This window comes from Myotis davidii, unplaced genomic scaffold, assembly GCF_000327345.1.
Source record: "Myotis davidii unplaced genomic scaffold, ASM32734v1 scaffold83, whole genome shotgun sequence".
NCBI classification, from domain to species: domain Eukaryota; kingdom Metazoa; phylum Chordata; class Mammalia; order Chiroptera; family Vespertilionidae; genus Myotis; species Myotis davidii.
In genome coordinates, this window is record NW_006294121.1 from 861,252 (window position 1) to 871,947 (window position 10,696).

The 10,696-nt window shown below is 42.7% G+C and overlaps 1 protein-coding gene across 1 annotated transcript in view; it reads right to left on the reverse strand.

Moving 5' to 3' along the window:
- The window catches only part of LOC102763815 (histone-arginine methyltransferase CARM1-like), a 131,219-nt gene that overhangs the window by 50,777 nt on the left and 69,746 nt on the right, over positions 1–10,696 (reverse strand). The gene's annotated exons all lie outside the window — the stretch shown is intronic.

The window sequence follows — 10,696 nt, forward strand, 5'->3', positions numbered from 1 at the left end:
ATTACCCAGCTTATTTGCCCTCATTTGGAAGTTAAGTTTTCTCTCTTGACCTGCATCTGACAGCAGGGGCTGTGTCTGCTTTGCTCAGCTGGCAGAGTATCTGGCACACTGAAGGCATCCAATACGTATTTGTTAATGACGTCACCAAAGCTGGACATAGCAGCCCTTGGAATCTAGTTTCCATCTTAGTTTGGAAAGTTATTACCATCACAGAGGAGCAGTTCCAAGAGAAAAGATCAGTCTTCCCCTTTCCAGTCTTTATGCTGGTCCTATGGTAGCAGGTCAATAAAGGGTAACTGGTTAAAAGGAACATGGGGGAATATTCTCTTTTAAAAAATATATGTATGTATTTTTACTGATTTCAGAGAGGAAGGGAGAGGGGGAGAGAGAGAGAGAGAGAGAGAAACACCAATGATGAGAGAGAATCACTGAGTGGCTGCTTCCTGCACACCCCAAACTGGGGATCAAGCTTGCAACCCGGGCATGTGCCCTGACCTGAAATGGAACCGTGACTTCTTGGCTCATAGGTCGACATTCAACCGTTGAGCCACGCCAGCCATTTATGTCTGTATAAATGCGGGCATACCCGGCAATGGGGAGAAACATTTTAATTTATGAGTTTTTAAAATGATGGCAAGGTTATTGAGGGCCCGTCTAGCATACACTTCCAGGTTATCTTAGTCTTTCAGTGTCTTAGAGCTATTTTAGAACTCTGTAAGAAAACTGAAGATGATGCAAGTAATTCTTGCTCTAAGAAACAGAAAAAAATTGTATCTGGTGGAATGCCATTGGTTACTGCCCTGTGGATAGACCAGTCTTGCATCTATTTGCAATTTCTTTTCAGCATTCCTCATTACCTATAAGAGGAGGTTTAATATCTAACTGGCCCCCCAACCATAAAATTATTTTCGTTGCTACTTCATAACTGTAATGTTGCTACTGTTATGAATCGTAATGTAAATATCTGATATGCTATATGTGTTTTCCGATGGTCTCGACCCACAGGTTGAGAACCGCTGGTTTAGAGTATTTGCTTCTGAGATAATAACCTGAATTCAAGTCTCTGCTTTCTAGTAATTTTAATTAAATCAATTAATCTCAAGCCTCAAATGAGTACATATAGAATAGGAATAATATTAGCACCTACTTCCAGGTGTGCTTTGAGACTTAATGAGGTAATGCATGTAATGTGATTATACATGGCTTGGCAAATATCAAGTAAATAATAGATGCTAATTATTATACCCTCCTCCCCCAGCCCCACTGGTGGGAGAGCCAGGCTATTACTCCAGTAAGAGTGGGAGTGTGGGAGTGTGGATGTAGACAGTTGGTCAGGTCACCAGGTCAATTCTCCTTGACCATAGGTTTTCCTTTTTACTCTTTTCCCAGGATGCCACAGATAATTTACATTTTGTTTGGGAACTGCTAGTTGCTTATCAAATCTCCATTCTTGCCTTTTATCTTACTAATAAAATGCCTATACAACTGAGGGCAACAATGCACAAACTAAAATACTATATGTCCCAGCCTCTCTTGCACCTAAGGGTGGCCAACTGACTAAATTCTGGCCTATGAAATATATGCATGAATTGCTGGGAGTGACTTCCAGGAAAGTTCCTTAAAATGGGGAGAAAGAGCTTGGGAAAGACATTTTTGAGTTCTTCCTTTCTCCACCCTATTGAATTTGTGGGATGAAGCTACAGCAAACATGTTGGATACTGGGATGACTTTCGGGAGATGAGCCATATATCTGGGTAGTGTAGCAGGAAGATGCAAGGAGCATGGGGCCCTACAAATTTTGTGGAGCTTCCACATTCTTTAGGTCCCATCCATCAGACTTCTTTTACACGAGATAAAAAATGCTCTTGTATGCTTACGTCAGCGTTCATTTGGGTTTTCTGTTACATGGAGATGAACTAACAGATAAATGTGGGTGTCTTAATACCATATGATTTCACTTATATGTGGAATCTAAAGAACAAAGAAATGAACAAACAAAACAGAAACAGACTCATACATACAGAGAACAAACTGATGTTTGCCAGATGGGAGGAGCATTGGGGAACTGAGTAAAAATGTGATGGGATTAAATACAGCATAGGGATGACAGTCAATAATCTATCCTATATAATAAAAGACTAATATGCAAATTGACCAAACGGCAGAACGACTGGTCTCTACGATGGGCACTGACCACCAGGGGGCAGACTCTTAACACAGGAGCTGCCCCCTGGTGGTCAGTGAGCTCCCACAGGACATCCTAAGCTGGCAGTGGGACATCCCCTGAGGGTCCTGGACTGTGAGAGGGCGCAGGCCGGACTGAGAGACCGCCCCACCCCAGTATACGAATGTCGCGCACTGGGTCTCTAGTATATATATATAAAAGCCAAGCAACCAAACAGTGGAATGACCAGAATGACCGGTGGCTTTGATGCTCACTGCGGTGGCCAACCAGCCCGATCAGGGGTGGGGTCGGCCAGGCAGCTACCTGTGGCCCCTCTCCCCTGTGGCCCCTTTTACCCCGATCACTGAAGTATGATCTTCAGTGATTCTAAGTAAGTAAATGCTCTCCAGCCTTCATAGACCAGGTACCTGAACAACAAGTGATCAGGAGGAAAACTGCTCACGGTATGGACCGTCAGTCAGATGTCCAGGAGCGGTGCCCCACAACCACCAGCTTCCCCTCCTCCTATCGTGCCCTCCCCCCCACAAATCCTGGTGCAGTCAAGTGTCCTGGAGAGGTACCCAGCACAACCACCACCTTCCCTGCCCTCGATCACCACCCCCCCGCCCCCTGCAGTCAGGTGTCCAGGAGAGGTACCCAGCACAACCACCATCTTCCTGCATTCTCTCTCCACTGCTTACTACCAAAGAGGGAAGCCACATTACACCACGGCCTCTCTTTAGAGGGTTAGTCAGCAGGGAACTAAACCGCATTACCTGTCTACGGAGAGACTTAAAAACGGAAGCTGTAAGTGTCCCTGACACTAAAGCACCTTTGAAGCTTCAACTCATCCGAAAGCCAACAACAAACATGTATACACCCTGCAAAGGTCTTTGACACTAATAACTCCCCCTGGCCCACCCCTTGGGCTTAACAAGACTCCCAACATTTTTCTATTTTTTTTCAATTACAGTTAATATTCAATATTATTTTATATTAGTTTTAGGTGTACAGCATAGTGGTTAGATATTTGTATAATTTACAATGTGATTCCCTTGATAACTCTAGTTACCCACCTGGCACCATACATAATTATTACAATACTAGAAGCCCGGTGCATGAAATTTGTGCACAGGTAGAGTCCCTAGGCCTGGCCAACGATCAGGGCTGATTGGGGCTTTCCAGCTGCCAGCCCAGGCCTCCTTCATTCTGCACTGCCCTCTGGTGGTCAGCGCATGTCATAGCGAGCAATCGGTCTCCTGGTCAAATTCCCACAGAGACAATTTGCATATTAGGCTTTTATATATAGGGATATGATTATATTTCGGTTGTTTTGCTTTTAGTAAAATCAATACTAATATTAGACCTTTCTGCTCACAAGTATGTCCCATTTATTATCTCATATCTACTCTACACCACTGTAAGAGAGGCATTATTATTTTCATTTTTTGATATGAAAACTGAAATTCAAAGTGATTAAATAACTATCAAGCATATTGTTTCTTTATAGCAAATCAGTCACTAAAGAAACTCTTGAGTTAACTGAGGTTTTTTAAATAGCAAAAGGGATTTTTAAATGTATACCAAAGGATTAGTTGAAGTCAGAATTTTCAACATATAAAAATGGTTGACAAACTATATGCTTGATTATGCTGATTTAGAAGTTAGAAAAATAATACAAGTAAACTGGTTATAGGCCAAATCAAAGTGAGGAGCTGGGTTGAAAAATATTATGTGTCTATAAAATAATTCTGACAAAGCAACATTTTAACCATTTAAATATGAAGGAATTAGCATTTATTTGGATTTATTTTCCACCAAATGTTATGTGAGTATACAAACTGTCTCAGGTTTCACCAGCCCAAATGTTTCATGTTCTCAGACGGTTTTTCTTCAAATGTGAAATTCAGCTAATTAGCCCCTCCTTGGCTTTGAGAGCAACCAGTGGCTTGGGAATATCCAGAGGCCTGATCTGCAGCCAGTTCTGCAGAGCTTTGGGGACAGCAGGTGAGTAAATAGAGTCACTCCTGGGTAGTGAGGGCTGATAAAATGCCTGTGTCAGAAAAATCAAGCCAAGGCTTTCTGCACATTTCCTTCAGGTTCTTCTTAAGAAGAATACCTAGTCTAAGGAAGTGCTCATGAGAAAAAAAAAATCACATTTCTGAAAGGTCAAGCAAGCAGCATTATGAATGGATAGAAAGAGTTATGACAACCAAAACAGATCTAAAAAAGTGTGAGTCCGTGCAGACCTTCATTATCAAGTGAATGTAACGAGGTTACTTAGAGAATAAATGCATTGAGGGTTCTTATGAGAAAGTAGAATAAAAACACATTTACTCTTAAAAATCAGAGACTCTTTGAATCTGAGTCTTGATGTGTGTTCTTCCTCCTCCCCCACCCACCTCTCTTCTTACAGGGACTGTTTAGGAAGACTGGAGGTGTCAGAACTTCTTCCACATCCACATTACTCCTTGCTTCAGAGAAATATCCAGGCACAATATGGGGCAGAGGGACCCAGCTCACTCTACCCTCACAAAGCACTTTCTTCCAAGATCATCGCAAACCACACGCTGCCTGACCTAAACTTGCCAAAAATAAATAAAAATAAAAATTTCATCCCCAGCTAGCTGGCGCCTTGACTGACTTGTGACCCCCTCAGAATACCGCAGCAAGCGCTTCCAGGTAGTGATCTGCTGGCGTATTTCTGGGAGACCCTTTATCTGTTTCTGTCAGATAATCAATGACTCCGTCCTCTTGCCAAGAAGCTCTGAGTTAGAGGTGAGACCCAGGGATGCTTTTCACCCTTTATATGTCCTTCTATTTCTGCTTTATTCCAAGACTTCACAAGGACAATGTGACATAAGAAATGTGTACTTGGTTTCTGCCCCTGGTTTCTGACACAGAGCTCCTAAAACCCTTGTAATTTCTGGAGTGATAGGAGCATCTTACACAAGGCTCCTAAATCCCTTTGAATTTCCCGAGTGAGAGAAGCATCTTTTGTTCTAATGAGATGACTCCTTGTTGGATCCTGGACAGTTTCGGAAGAGGGGCTGGTCACCAGGAAGATCAAGCCATGATTAGAAGCTTGGAACTTTTATTTTTTATTATGTTTTTTTAAATTAAATCATTATTGTTGAAAGTATTACAAGTGTTAGGTATGTCTCTCCCCCCTTCCCCTCCATTAACCCCTTCTAGCCTGACCCTGTCCTCCACCCCAGGCCTTCACTACTCTATTGTCTGTGTCAATGGGTTATGCATATATGCTAACAAGTTCTTTAGTTGATCTCTTTCCAACTACCCACCCAACCACACCCCAATACACCTCCGCCTTCCCTCTGAGATTCCAGTCTGTAGAAGCTTGGAATTTTTAGTCCCTCCTGTATTCTCCATAAAGGGAAGAGGGGCTGGAGATTGAATTAATAATCAATCATATGTACATGATGAAGCCTCCAGAAAAATTTCTAAATGGGGTTTAGATGCTGAGAGGGTAGCACACACCAACTCCAACGGGACAGACGTTTCCACATGTGGGACCCTTCTGACTTTCCCCTAAAGACCTCTTCAATCTGTATCTTTTATAACGTCTTTTATGATAAATTAATAGATATAGGTAGATGTTTCCCTGAGTTTTGTGAGCTTTTCTAGCAAATTATTGAAAACTGACTGGGTTTGTGGGAACCCCCAACTTAGTAGGCAAGATAGACAGAAGTGTGGGTACCCTGAGGATCCACCATGTGTGACTGGTGTCTGAAGTTGAGGGCAATCTTGTGGGACTGAGCCCTTAAACCTGTGGAATTGGGCACTAACTCCAGGTAGTGTCCAAATTAAATTAAATAATGCCCAGGGGGTCCAGAGCGTTGGAAAATTGGTTGGTACAAGGGGAATAAAGCCCACACATTTGGTGCCAGAAGTATTGTGAGCAGAGAAACATGCACAATGATGATGAACAATCTTCTGTCTCATATGTGGGGACACTTCTTTGCTAAGCCATTCAGATAATTTCTCAGTATTAGGAGTTGATCTCTATGTGTTCCTTCTTTTCCTTTGATTCAGTTATAATATATACTCGGGCTCTTATTCAAGCCTTGAAACTAGTTTGAGACCATGCAATTTAGAATATACAATGCAATTTAGAATATACAATTCTGAGACAATGCAATTCAGGAATACAAATACTGGGAACTGAGTTCCATGAGAGTAATTAAAGGGTGAATTGTAAGAAACTAGAGTGATTATAACCACTTGGCCTGGAGTCAAAAGACGGCAGGTCTACAGGTTTATAAAATGTGATGAGGGAAGTGAAAGCATAGAACAGTGGTTCCCAATGTGGAGCATACACCCCACAGAGGGGCAATTTGATTTTTAAGGGAGATAATCCGAGAATGAGTTATTAACAGTGAATTTTTTGCATTTCTTATGGTTCTAGGGGCCTAATATACAGCATATAAATATATATTGTGGCATATGTGTGCATTTCAGTTCTCTATGAAATGTTTTGAAACTTTATTTGCGATTTTTCATATTATTATTTTTTAACCATTTCTTAGTGATTTCTTCCTCGGTACTTGAACTGTCCTTTCGTTCTTTTATTTTTCTCTTTCATGGATGCCATGTTCTTTGGAAGCTTGTTGAGACCAAGTTAATGGCCTTTTAGGCTTCCTCCATGTGAATAGGAGCTCACTTTTTTAATAAGAAGAATTATATGCCACGGGGATTGGGGCACCATTATTTTAGAGATGCTTAGGTGGGGCACGGCCAAAAAGGTTGGGAGTCCCTGGCATAGAAGGAACCTCAAAGATCACGGTCCTAGTTCAACAACCTCATTGCGCAAAAGAGGCAACAGAGACACAAAAAGTAACATGACTTGTTAATTTCAAGGAACCAATAAGCAACCCAGGCAAGGCTAGAACTTGAACTCACTGTCCCCCATGCGGCATTTTCTCATTTCATCACTCGGACTCCCACATGGAGACGGTCTCCCCTGTCACTGGAACATGAGGAAGAGCTGAGTTGCAGTTTCACTCAGGACCCCCAGACTGTGCCTCATATTCGCTGAACAATACTTGCACATCATTTTCTTGTCCTGGCTTTACGCAGAACAATCCAACCACCTTTCCCATCATTAGCTGCTGTTCGGACCAGCTGAGAAATTCTTATGCTGATTTATTAGTCTCCACTGGGCTGTGTTTCACGTCATTTTCAAGCAAAGGACAGAAAAGATTTCCATCAGCGAGGAAGTGGTGTGAAGCACAGAGGTTAAAACAACATCTCCCCTGAAGAATACATTTATAAAGTCACCCAAAGCATGTTATTCAATCTGGCACCTGGATTTAAAGATTGCCAGATGGCCCACCCAGGACTCTGAGGAAGAAATACCACATTGCTCCTCCCTTCTTGTTCCTGCCTCGCCCTGATAATACCAGGACTGATTAGAGAACCCCAGCATCAAGGATGCCAGTGACTAAAGGTAAGACGCTCAGGCTGAACGCTCTTTCTGTACCTGGAGACAAGATGGCATTTGTGTGTGACACTGAATTCCCCAAGCGCTTTTAAGAAAGCAGGAAATCTCAGGAAGAGAACAGAAAGAAGAGAGGTTTCGGATGCATCGCAGGGCAAGCCTTTGGGACCAACTACGTGGATGGCATGATGAAGCGTAATCTACCAAATGTATTACCTCACAAATCCAGACAGACTTTCAACTCCAGTCTAGGATCACCGTGCCTTCCGTTTAGTTTGATAAATTCAGTTCAAAGATTTTCAATCAGGTAGAAAGTGCTGTGCTCTAGATGATGTGACACCGTGAGGAATAGGACCAAGCAGAGTCCCCACCACCACAGGTTAATGAAGAGGAAAGACATATACACAGCCAAAAACCATGGTTAATGCTGATGCAGGGCTTACTTGTGCCGTGCACTATTTTAAATGCTTTACGAATATTAATTCACTTCATCACACAACATCCCTATAAGCTAGGCTCTAGTTTTACTCTATTTCACTAACATGCAAACTGAAACCAGGTAATTTGCCAAGGGTCGCTGTAATGGGAGAATGTGCCCTTCCACGCACACACACGATTAGTATAGCTGAAGTCCCAACCCCTAAGGCCCCAGAATGTGACCTGATTTGGAAATAGAGTCATTGCAGATGAAATTAGTTGGGTTGAAGACATACTGGAGTAGAGTGGGCCCTACTCCAATATGACTGGTCTCCTTACAAAAAGGGGAAATTAGGACACAGACATGCTCACAGAGAGAGCTCCATGTGAAGGTGTAGGCAGAGATTGAGGTGATGCAACAGAAGCAGAGATTCCTGCAAACCACCAGAAGCCAGGAGTCTTCCGCACAGCACTCAGAAGAAACCATCCTACCGACACCTCCATCTCAGGCTTCTAGCTTCCAGAACTGGAGACAATACATGTGTGGGTAAGCCACCCAGCTTGTGGTACTGTGTTATGGTAGCCCTAGCAAACTAACACGGCCACCAGGCCAATAAACAGTGACTCCAAACCCAAGCAGTCTGCAGCCAGAGTCTGTGCTCATAACCATTTCAACAACCTGCTTATGTTTCTTAAAGCCCGGAGCACACTGTGGACTTTCCCACATATAAGACAGAATGAGAGACCAGAAAGGGTACACAAGCCAAATGAGTTCAAAGAAAGATTGTGAACAACCTAATTTAAAACATACATTGAGTAAGCATTTGCCGAGAACTTTCGACTTCGGGGACTCAAAAAGAGCAAGATGTATCACAACTCTCATGGAATTTAATAATCTAGTTGGATCTCTAAACAACGAAATTAAACTGCCCTGAGTTAGGGAGGCCCTTCATCAGAAGTGACACGCTGTAAAATCTAGAGGGTCATGCAGGAGCTACCAGGTTAACACTGTGGCAGAAGGAGATTTTAAGCAGAGAAAGTGTTATTGGTGGAAGTGGAGTTCTTGGGGTGCCTAGAGAAAAGGAATTTTCTGAGGCCCCCACCGGAGAATGGGATTTTGTGGAAAGCTTTATTGATGATGTAAAATTAAGGGGGCTTTCCCTCCATGTTCCCATCTGTCTTGCCATCGAAGAAATCCAATCTTGTCTTCAGCAGAGACAGATTTGAAGCCACTGTCCAGAATTTTTGTTCCATATTAAAGTCCAGTCTAGCATCTGGCTAGCTTAGCGTGGTTCCTAGCTGCAGTTCACTGTGTGTGGTATCCACACGCCATGGGCCATGTGCCTGCTTAAGGCTAAAGGCTATGGAGAGAGAACAAGAGAGCACAGGGCGAGGGTGGGTCACAAAGCAAGATACAGCAAGAGCAAGCCAGAGAGAGGAACTCTGTGTTTCAGGATTTTAACCAGGAGCTTCTTCAAACTAACCAATTCACTCTCCAAGATTTCCCATGCTTCTGATGGGGGCCACCTCCTAGCCAATCCATTGTTCCCCAGGCTAGACTGACAGGCAAGCATCTTCCTACATCACCGTGCCTTCTCTGCGCATGCCCCCATCTCCCCTTTGTTTGGTCCCTCCCCAGTGATCTGCAGGGAATGAACTGTGGTTCCACGGGGAGCATGAAGCTGTAGCTTCTTGTTGAAGCTGCCCAGATGACCATGCTTAAAACGTCTGGCCTCCCCTTTGCTCTTTCCACAATGTTTGCTTTCTTTCTATTATTAATATTAACTAGCTAATTATGACAATAACAAAATCAATGTGTATAATATCAAAGAATCATGAATCATTCAAGGCAAGGAAGGGAATGTCCAGATTTTAATTAAACTGTGCAAGTCTGGGTCAATGTCCATTCTATCTCAGGCTCTTATGCCACACATTTCTCATAAGCAGCCATGGACCAGAGCCTGCCAGGTCTATTGTTGGCTCAGATGGCCCCTGGTCACCATTTTGACCTATCATTTGTTTTCTCTCTGGCTTCCTGACTCCTCAGATATTAACCTTAGCTCTGGTGACCACCTCAGCCCTGACAAGCTTTTCACCCCCAGCTTCAAGGGCCTCTTGGCTTCGTTTCTGGCTTTTTAGGGGGGAACTATTTAGTTCTTTCTGGCTCCACACATCTGGTAACCAAGTACCTGGGTCAGCCAGGCCTGACCCGGATTAGGCAGTTAAGGGAGGGAAAGTGGTCAGGATAAGGGAAGGAGGTGAATTGTTATGAGCTAATTATATACCCTCCAAATTCATAAGTTGGAGCCCTTAATCCCTCAGTACTTCAGAAAGTGGAGAGAAGATCTTTAACACTAGAAAGACTGAAATTTAGTATATACCTATATTGCCCTAAAGCCGTCAAAATGACTGCATTGTGAAAGAATAACTAATGTGTAAAGAAATTGGTTTAAAATTTATTTTTTATATTATTTGCAGTTATATAACAAGTTATTCGACATTTCTTTCATGAATTTAGGGCGCAAAAGAAATAAAATAAACAACTTACTAGAACAAGTATCACTGCATAAAGATTCGAATAACAAGTACTAGTTTACCTTATTGAGCAACTGCAACTTATCAAGTATCAACAGTTTATCATGTACTTGTATGTTATC